This window comes from Mytilus edulis, chromosome 8 (genome assembly GCF_963676685.1).
Source record: "Mytilus edulis chromosome 8, xbMytEdul2.2, whole genome shotgun sequence".
NCBI lineage: Eukaryota > Metazoa > Mollusca > Bivalvia > Mytilida > Mytilidae > Mytilus > Mytilus edulis.
In genome coordinates this window covers 36,390,577-36,402,285 of record NC_092351.1, presented here as the reverse complement: position 1 = coordinate 36,402,285, position 11,709 = coordinate 36,390,577, and the positions used below count along the sequence as shown (strand labels likewise).

Genomic DNA, 11,709 nt, shown 5'->3' with positions numbered 1-11,709 from the left:
TTGACCAATTTTTATACTTTGAATGATTTTATGTGTAAACAAATTATTAGAGGGAACTTGGTAGACATTTGCTGTGATAAATATTTATTAATATATATTCTAATTATAGAAAAATAGATAAAGAAATAATAACAAAAACAAGACATTTATATTACCATATTAGAGAATGCTCACTTTTACTGAGGTAATGTGACATTGATTGAATTGTTATGTTAGTTTTTCTTTCTAAATTTGTACTTTATCATCAAGGAATGTTTTTAGAAACGTCATTAACAGGACGATTAATTTTTGTTGAAACAAACAAAATTTTCAGGGAAATCTATAAAAACAATTTCTATACCGAAATATTAATTAAGGAAGTGATGGTTTGGGTGAGTATTGATTCAATGTTTTGGCTGATAAATGTAAAAATTTCTATCTGGAATAAAAACAAACTGGAGCCAGTTCTTTTTTAATTGTGTTAATAAGAAATTCAGTTTGTCAACCTTAAGTTTTTTGTGAACATAGTGATTCACTATCAACAATTGAAAACAATTAACTAGTAATCATATTTTTTTTCATTATGGAAATATTTCATATTTTTTATTTTCATACCTGGAATATCAAAGGCTAAGTGTTGTACATGTACCAACACACCACTTTGAGTATGCGATAGTCAGCAACATTTTTGGAACATTAGATAAACATTAATGTAAAAGTACTAAACTCGAGGTAAATTAAAAAAGGGGGAAATCCATAAATTCTGACAAAATCAAACGATCGTCTTTAATATGGAACGAATAGAATAAGGTATTTCTGATTTGTACAGACATTTTTTATGTTTCTAGCATATTTGTGCAAAGGATATAAAAATTAAAAAAAAAGAGCTTTCGTAAGACGCAATGGCACCTTACAATTTTTTTACACTAGTTTTCTTATAAAAATAAATCCTAGTGTGTCTTGAAGATATACATAGAATTATCTACATGTGTCAGGAATATAGGTTTAGGCATTTAGATATCAATTATTTATCTTTTACATGTTGGTTCGAAATTGAATTACAATAACACAATGAAGGTCCAATGTTCACTGTATATGGTAACTGCTTTGGTGTTAGTTCTGTTTTTCTTCAATGTTAATTTACCGTTGCAATGACAGAACTACTTAATGTATTCAAATGTTACGATATAACTATAGAGTTTAGTATTCTCTGTTTTTTATATGTATGTGTCGTTTGGTTGCTGTCCCTTGCACGAACTGATATTTTATTTTTTTTTATAAAAAAAAGTGTTAGTTACTATGGTTTGTTGTTTAAAACATTGATATTTTTTTAATAGAAATAATTATTCATTAAGCTAAGCATTAAACAAGTTTTTACCATGCTATTTAAATGTAATCATACAGAAAGAAAAATATTAGTAATACACAATAGTCACATCTATTGTAGCTCTTCGATGTTAGATTGATTGGTAAATGACATTAAGAATTTCCTGCATTGTATTTAAAAAACCAAGAACGAAATCTAAATAAAAGCTTAAACTAACATTAAGTATAATTTTTCTTCTGATCCATTTACAAAACGCTTTGCTTGCTTATAAAATAATGTATTTTTGATCATTTTTGTTGTACTGTCTCATGAAGTTACTGTACAGAATAGTCATTAAGCACTTTTAATATCTATGTTAATGCTACAATAATAAATTTTGAAATGCTTTGACGTTGTTTATAATTAAAAAGTAAAATACAAAAATACTGAACTCCGAGAAAAATTCAAAACGGAAAGTCGCTAATCAAATGGCAAAATCAAATGATAAAATACATCAAACGAATGGAGAACAACAGTCATGACAGTCATATTCCTGACTTGGTACAGACATTCTCAAATGCAGAACATTGTGAATTGAACCTGGATTTATAGCGTTCAACTTATTCATGTACGATACTTTAACAAATATTGAGCTTTTTTCTATTGGAAAATGTGATTGATTATCTCCAATATCAAATATATTATTCTTTCATCGACATTTAAAAAAAACATAAACTAAGATTGTTGTTCGCTTACAAGTTAATATACTTTCAAGTTCAATGTCGGTAGTAATTCACAAACAACTCTGAATGCACTGGGTAGTTCCTTTTAGAGTTAAAGTGAACTTAACGGACAAGCTTCTACTTCTTTTGGAGCAACATTCATGTAACGAGCAAGTAAAATAGTGTTAGCTGCATGAGTTTTTTTTTATTAGTTGTTAGTATCTTTGAACTAGTTGTCAGTAACTGCGTTTTTTTAAAAGTGGAAGATATCTGAAATTCATTAATGTCATGACAAATTATAATGCCAAAGACAAATACAAAACACGACTTATCATCAATTGTACTTACATGTTCAACATGACTGATAACACACATAGAACAGAATTTACCTACACTTTCTGAGCACGCAGGATTCATTAGAAGGAGCTAGGTGGTTGTACTGTTACCCTTCTGTCAAACCCACGAATATATGAACATGACGCAGTAACTTAAGCTAAAGCTTAAGCCAACACATGCATGCATCAATCATTTCCAGAAAAACAAGGATTAAACAGATTGGTTGTTTCTTATGTATTTTAGAATTCTAGAAATCCTGTTTTGGTGGAATGATAAGGGATACAACTGGATACTAATATTAATGTAGGTTATTAAAAATATGGAGGAATACACATTTTTTAAAAGAGCTCACGAGCACGTTATATAAGTAACTGCTACAAACCTGTAAACAAAAGTATTTGACTTCTGTTCAATTTTAAATTGATTTGTAATGCTCATATGGCAAAATCAAATGTATTTTTTTCATATGATTTGCACCACGTGACTTTTGCCCTCTTTATTAAATTACTTTCCTTAGTTTTTGATTGAAAATATAGATGATTATATAAAATTTGCGGAAAATTGAGCCCTTTTCCGTCATGGATCAAATACATATGGGTCTTTGAAACTTCCTTTGGCGAATAATTACAAAAATGTTGTGTTATTCTAGGAATTATAGATTTTGTTTTTATTTTTTTTTTCTTCCACCTTTATTATATTCATATATTTATAACAGAGCATGCACGTATCTAGATATATATATTGTTCAATAAGTGTATTTGTTTTGTATAAGGAGACAGATTTGTTAAAGCAAATTGCTTGTTTCTGAATCCTTAATATTATTACACTTGTAATGTTTATTTATCGGAATAAGTATTGTTTTAAGTAAGGGAAAACACTTAAAATTTACTTTTTACGAAATGGGATGGTTGGAATCATCATGTTTTAATTTTTTTTTGCCGAAAACGTAAGGAAACAGGTACGATAAAAGTTGTTAAATATTCCTTATAAGGCGACAATTCATGAACAACATCTTTTGTATCTTTATTTCTGTTTTTAATGTTACTTTTCTACGATTGTTCGTTATCTTATTTAGCAATTATACAGAAAACCCTGGCCGTTTTTGGCACAAACTTTTTTTTCAACTTTTGGTCCTCGATGCTGTTCAACTTTGTACTTGTTTCGGCTTTCAAACTTTTGTATCTGGGCGTCACTAGGAAGTCTTGTGTGAACAAAATGCACTTCTGGCGTATTAAAAATTTTAAACTTGTTGCCTTTTGTTAGCTATTATTCGTGTGTTTCTTTGTCAATTGTGTTCTCTTATTTATTGATATTGTTGTCCTGTAATGTTGTATTGTCATTTTAATGTTATATTTCACATGGCCATAACAGAGGGAGGTTTGGCATGCCACAAAACCAGGTTCAACCCACCATTTTTTCCTTTTAAAATGTCCTGTACCAAGTCAGGAATATGGCCATTGTTATATTATAGTTCGTTTCTGTGTGTGGTAAATTTTAATGTTGTGTTGTTGTTCTCCTCTTATATTTAATGCGTTTTCCTCAGTTTTAGTTTGTTACCCCGATTTTGTTGTTTGTCCATGGATTTATGAGTTTTGAACAGCAGTTTACTACTGCTGCCTTTATACGACGGTTACGCTTCCGATTTTCACACTAAAAAGGCCGAATGTTTTCCTAATAGACAATGTTTATTTGTACACGGACAGAACCCTAAAAAAATTTACAATTCACTAATTGTTGATTCGATATAGTTGGCATATTGGCCTCTTTATTTAAGGGGCATATATTATCCTATTGTAATAGCTGCCGTCATGATTAATAAAAAAGTGACCACTATGCAAATGAGCAAAGTACCAGAAATTTTGCCATATGTCAAACCGAGAGAAAAAAATTGAAGGAAATTCATGAATTTCAAACTGATTGCTACAGTGTACGTCAGTCGTATTAAAAGAGAGAGAAGTTATCAAAAGGGTACATTTACTAGATTTTCGTATGTTTTAAATAAAGGTGTAGGTGCAATGTTACTGCAAATGTAAGGTGGTATGGGTGTCTTCCGCCATCTTGGATTGTAAAAAACAGAGAACCTATAGCTAAGGTCCAGATTTTCTATCAAGTTAGCAAAATGTGATGCAGGAATGCATATATCGAATGTGAATTTTCCTTTAAAAGAACCAATTTATAAGAATATAACTTATGAATATTATTTGTTTTACAAGTGTAGAATATTTGTAATTGTTTTTAAATGTTTTTTAATTGGCATTTTAAGGGGAGGTAACTCTAAAACAGTGCATTTGCCGGAAAAAACATACGGTCACCTTATCTTTTCTTTTGTTATTCTCAAAGCATTGCCTGCTAATTTATTTCACAATTCTATCATTTTGTTTAGTTTCTAATCACAAAATGGTGTTTTTCCTGTATAATCCATACAAAATGTGGCATTTTGTCACAACCCGTAGCTTGAGAAAATGCGCGGTGACTTATCATTTTTATTATATTTATGAACATATATCAATAGATAATACGTTTTGGCAAAGTATGAAAAAATCCTATCATTTTTATTTTAGACTCCCATACCCCCTTCAAAGTTATCAGATATATTCTTAAATTTATCCAAAGTAGACTAAGGTGCAAGGTATTAAGAATTTTTTAAATTTAATTTCACATTGAAACAGTTACCATGACAAAAAAAACATGACATTTGTTGTACAATTTCTTGATTTTAAATCAAAAAGGTATGTGTGCATATAAGAATAATGGAAATAACGACGGACAACTGCATTGCTTTTGTGAAAGCGATAAATATTATGACGTAAATTTGACATCATCAGATAAAATCTTTATGTTCTTCATTTATATTTCTTGACCCTATGCATTTCCAAACATTATGTGCAAATTTGAAATAGTTGTCAATGTCAATGCTGAAATATTGCGTTTTAGGATGTCATGAAATATATAACATTGATGATACAAAAAACGAAGTTGAAACGTATGGAACGCCACAACTGTCTTATGTGGAACTCTGATATTACTTTATGCTGTTTTACTATTACTTGATGATATTTGTCTTTACTTAATATGGTTTTGACATTTCTTAATGATGTTTCGATATTACACGTTATGATTTCGTATTGACTTGATATAGTTTTGTCATTGCTCAATATGGTTTTGTCATTACTCAATATGATTTTGTCATTACTCGATGTGGTTGTGTCATTACTCGATGTGGTTGTGACATTAGTCAATGTGGTTTTAAAATTACTTGATGTGAATATGACTTAACGTTATGTAGTTGTTTCATTACATGATGTGGTTTTGTTATTTCGTAATGATGATTTGCCTATTCTTTATATGGTTTTAACATTACGTAATGATGTTTCAAAATTTGACGATTCTACACAACTTGATGTGTTTGTTTCGTTATTTGATGTGGTCGTGGCATTCTTTGATGTGGTTATCCCATTACTTGATGAGGTAAAACCACGTGACCAATTCGGAAAAAAATATGTTCTATTTTTAAACAGATTTCAATATGTCGTTTGTTTAAACCCTAGTTTTTGGTGATGTTCGTGTTGCTTATTCTTTAGTTTTCATGTTGTGTCATGTGTACTATTGTTTGTCTGTTTGTCTTTTTCATTTTAGCCATGGCGTTGTCAGTTAATTTTCGATTTATGAGTTTGACTGTCCCTCTGGTATTTTTCGTCCCTCTTTTGTTTAATGTGCTTCGGATGGGAATCGTTATCCATTGAGTCAAAGTTCAAATTTAAGTTCGAGTGGTAGTTCAGAGTTATTTTGTATAAAAAGGGGGTACGGCAGACAATAATAAGGAAAAAAAGTACTAAAAATATTACAGTATTTCGGACATAGTTGGGATATCCACTAACAACTTGGTCCTGTCGTTTTTTTTCTCTCTTAGTTTCAAATGGAAGCAGTATTATAATAAATTCGTAAAATATTCCGCGGAACCCTGTGTCTCGCCTGCTATTGTTGATGTCAGTGCAAAAGCGTTATGTTGACCGGCTGTACATTTATCGATACATTTATTGGTAAATACAAAATAAAAATAAAGTTTTTCTGTAGATGCTTTTTCTTGATATTGAGGACACAAATCAAAAGACTTGTACTTTATTGTTAACAAATTAGACACTTTAAATCAATTCACACAAAAGTAACAGGGAAATGGGGAGGTGAGGGGTTGGGCTAGGACTAAGCGACAAAGTATCAATACTATAAAATAAGAATTATCCGATGTTTTTTAGTGTGAATGATCATTTGAACATAAACGAATATCAATGTTTTATGTTTAGCAATTGAATTTTCTGATCTAACTCGCACTCATTGAAAAAAAACCTTTTTGAAATATCTGTTTCACATGTGACGACGGATATTTTCCAGTTGCCGTAACCTAAATACTGTTATCTCTTCCTCCAATGTGAACTACCAAAATAAAACCAAATCACTGGGTTTGTACTTTCAAAAATACCCCGACGGTTGCCACTCGTTGAACAGAATTTCCCTACCTTTCTTGAGCACCCGATACCCCCCCCCCCCCCCCCGATGAATTTGTATCACCCAGTCAAATCGATCTATTGAGTCTTCCAATTGAAACGGTTTTTTTTATGCCCCTGAAACTGAAAGTATATACTGTGAAAGTACTTTTATTCGTGGGGTACCAATTTTCGTGGTTTTCGTGGATGACTTTATCCACGAATTTAAGTGTCCAACGAAATAAAATAACCATTGTCTAAATCAAGACCTGGAAAGATCCCAATCGGTAGGTTTGACTACTTATATGACATGTATGATCTAGTCTAAGGGAAGATATTGAATAGCACCAACTCTGAGAATACTTTAATAGCAGTCACAGAACTACAACCGCATGCAGGATTATACCCATTTAATCTTTAATAACCTAAAATGTACAACTTTTGTTTTTGATCAATGAAAGTCAGTATGATAAAGTGTTCATTTTATATCCTCATAGTTCTCGTACATAAAAGAAATAAAAAAATTATGCTGGTCTTGATTTTGCTAAGAATTATTTGGCAATTCATAGCATTTGTTTATGTTACTGTTTTCTTTAGGTGACATGTTAATGGCCTAATTAACACCTTTGATGGTCTTTAATCTGTTGATCACTTTATCATGGGTTAATTAGTGTTATCACTACGATTTACACGGGTCAATGTTTATTTTGCAATTTCCTTCAATCTAGACTATTTGTAACCCTCGTTTCTAAAGGCTTCAATTTTTCATTTTTTTTTTTTTTAGAAAACTAAAATCCACGAATTTAAAAACCCACGAACATGTAAATATTGCTCAAACCACGAAAATTGATACCCACGAATTAAAGTACTTTCACAGTAGTTATTCCGCATACTTGTAACTCCTCCTACAATTTGAATTATAGGAAGTTTTCTCTTTACTCTCTGTTTGTTCATATATTGAAGGTGTGGTCGTGTTTTGTTTTTTAAATATTTTTTAATGTTCTTTTGGGAAATAGTTAAACTTTTTTTTGTCATTTTTGAGGTATAAAAGAGGGACGAAAGATACCAAAGGGACAGTCAAACTCATAAATCTAAAATAAACTGACAACGCCATGGCTAAAAATGAAAAAGACAAACAGAAAAACAATAGTACACATGACACAACATAGAAAACTAAAGAATAAACAACACGAACCCCACCAAAAACTAGGGGTGATCTCAGCTGCTCCGGAAGGGTAAGCAGATCCTGCTCCACATGTGGCACCCGTCGTGTTGCTTATGTGATTACAAATCCGGTAAATAGTATAATTCGGTAGGTCACATTCATGAAAGGGAAGGGGATTGTAGTTACGACGTAAGGAACATATCCGATATCATTTGTGAAACGGTTATTCCATAACGGTCAACCAACTCGTGATGGCGTCCGTAAAATTTACGAAGGGATGATTTCAACTTCACCATTTGGAACTCTTGGTTTAATAGCTTCCTTGTGAGCAGTAACCCTCTATCAAGAAAATCATGATAAGAAATGCAAGCACGGGAATATCGTATCAATTGGGAGATATATACGCCGTATGCAGGTGCTGCTGGAATGTTGCTACTTAGAAATGAAAAGTTCACAATTGGAAAGCTGAAATCATCTCTTTTGTCGTAAAGTTTTGTTTTCAACCGACCCTCATTGTCAATTTCTAGATGTAAGTCAAGATATGAAGCCGACTTAACTGTATCTGTAGTATCCTTTATCTCCAATTCGATTGGATAGATGCGTTCCACATAGTCACCAAATTTTGAATTGTTTAGTGAAAGAACGTCATCTATATAGCGGAAAGTAGAGTTAAAGGATATTGTAAACTTCTTATCTTTCTTCCTAAGAAGTTCCCGCAAGAAAGCGGTTAAATGTTATAGTTATTTTAAAATAACACTTTGCATCTGCGGGGGCATCAATTGTGTCTCCCAGGCACAATTATATCTCAGAGAAAGTCCTAAATTGACTTTGTTATAATACAGCTACTTTAGTGAGGGGTGCAGGGGGTATCACTTTGTCTAGTTTACATATTTTTCTCATGTTGTGCTGTTACACTACTGTAACAGTCCGATGTTAGGTTAGGATTTATCGGTCACATACATGTTAAACTCCGCCATATGCACTTTCTGTATGTACCTGGTCGAGTCAGGAGCATGACGTTCAATTGTCGTCGTTGTATCATGTGTGTCATATTTGTTTTTTTTTTGTAGGTTTTGTTTATTTATAAATTATACCTTAAGTGTTTTCGTTTGATTTTCTTCACATTGTGCATGGTGTTTTTATGTAGCTGACTATACGCTGTGTTGAAGGCTGTACGGTTGCCTATATATGATTTCTTATAACCACTGCATTTAGACTCTGGTGGATAGTTGTCTCATTGGCAATTACACCACATCTAACTTCATTTCAATTTATATGTTGCGTTTTCTATACTGTTACATTGTTTATCTTTTGTACGCATACCCCAGAGCCCTCTTTTCGGAAGCCCGAGCAAAAGCCCTTGTCCGCGATAGAAAATGTTATTACAAACTCAGATAAGGTAGCTCGAATTCAACTCTAAATCTTAATTAATCAACATGAGACTTAAATTCAAATCTCAAACAAACTCTACCTCAAAAAGTGACTCAAATTCAAAGTTGTAACTAGAAATCTACCTTTAAATGTGACTCTAACTAGAAGTCCAACTCGAAACTCAATGCCAAGTAGAACGTTAATTCTAATAATGGCCTGAATTCGAAATCGAAGACTCACTCAAAGTTTAACTCAACAGTAACTCGGACTTTAATTTGAACTCTAATTCGATTGATGGCCATAATCATCCAAATCACATACAACATGGAAATCTATCTAAAAATCTTCCTAATTGGTCACGTGGCTTTACCTCATCAAGTAATGGGATAACCACATCAAATAATGGCACGACCACATCATACAATGGAACAAACACATCAAGTAGTGTAAAATCGTCAAATTTTGAAACATCATTACGTAATGTAAAAACCATATAAAGAATAGGCAAATCATCATTACGAAATAACAAAACCACATCATGTAATGAAACAACTACATAACGTTAAGTCACATTCACATCAATTAATGTTAAAACCACATTGACTAATGTCACAACTACATTGAGTAATGACACAACCACATTGAGTAATGACAAAACCGTATTGAATAACGACAAAACCATATTGAGCAGTGACAAAACTATATCAAGTCAATACGAAATCATAACGTGTAATATCGAAACATCCTTAAGTAATGTCAAAACCATATTAAGTAAAGACAAAATATCATCAAGTAATAGTAAAACAACATAAAGTAATATCAGAGTTCCTCATAAGACAGCTTTGGCGTTCCATAGAAACGTTCAAAACAGAATCTTTTCTGAGGGGAAATAATGAAAGAATATAATCAACCCCATTACAACAATGACATTACATAAGGATAGAAAAGATTGTTTAAAATACAAACATATTAACAAAAGGAGTATTGCCTCCAATAGTTAGTTCAATTGAATGGACTTTCTAAGGGTTTTTAACGAAATGGGGGGGGGGGGGGGGGTTCCAGTGAGTGCGTATAGACCAGACCCACTCAAGTGGCAAGATTAAGCGGTTATAATCCTTTCCTGTATTTTACGTCGGATCATATTAGGTTTTTACTTTCCTTCGGTACCGCAGGAAGGTCTGTTAAGACCATCTCATGATGTACTGTAAATTCAGAAATTATTGCGATGTTTTTATTATTGCGAAAAATGCGATAGAGTTATTTTCGCAATAATTAAAACTCGCATTTTGAAAACATTTTATATAAATCAAACAGGTTTTTTTTCTAAATATAGCAAACATTAAAATCGCATTTTGGTCTGAAATGTTAAAATCGCAATAATAAATGCACGCAATTTCTGAATTTACAATATATACCATGACTGGCCGGTTCTGAATTGGTACCAGTTCGAGCTGAACGGTTTTATGTATAATGATCTAGAAATTGTCAATCTTCTCTCCCCTGAAATCAGGTAGTGATGCGAATATAACCCGACGTAACTAATTAAGGATCACGGCCCTCGTTTCCTTTGAAGTATTTAACCTGGAAAAACTCGAGCATCCAATATCACCAATGGTGCACTAAAAGAGGGACGAAAGATACCAAAGGGACAGTCAAACTCATAAATCTAAAATAAACTGACAACGCCATGGCTAAAAATGAAAAAGACAAACAGAAAAACAATAGTACACATGACACAACATAGAAAACTAAAGAATAAACAACACGAACCCCACCAAAAACTAGGGGTGATCTCAGGTACTCCGGAAGGGTAAGCAGATCCTGCTCCACATGTGGCACCCTTCGTGTTGCTTATGTGATTACAAATCCGGTAAATAGTCTAATTCGGTAGGTCACATTCATGAAAGGGAAGGGGATTGTAGTTACGACGTAAGGAACATATCCGATATCATTTGTGAAACGGTTATTCCATAACGGTCAACCAACTCGTGATGGCGTCCGTAAAATTTACGAAGGGATGATTTCAACTCCACCATTTGGAACTCTTGGTTTAATAGCTTCCTTGTGAGCAGTAACCCTTTATCAAGAAAATCATGATAAGAAATGCAAGCACGGGAATATCGTATCAATTGGGAGACATATACCCCGTATGCAGGTGCTGCTGGAATGTTGCTTCTTAGAAATGGAAAGTTCACAATTGGAAAGATGAAATCATCTCTTTTGTCGTAAAGTTTTGTTTTCAACCGACCCTCATTGTCGATTTCCAACATGTCATTAAATCAATTACGTCGGCATTCTGCTATCATGTCAGATCTCATCATTCGAAGTAAAAAAAAAATACAAATACTT

General features: G+C 32.5%; 1 protein-coding gene across 2 annotated transcripts in view; it reads right to left on the bottom strand.

Annotated features, from left to right (window-relative positions):
* LOC139486786 (ragulator complex protein LAMTOR1-like) overlaps positions 1 to 11,709 on the bottom strand; it is a 513,831-nt gene that overhangs the window by 320,818 nt on the left and 181,304 nt on the right. The gene's annotated exons all lie outside the window — the stretch shown is intronic.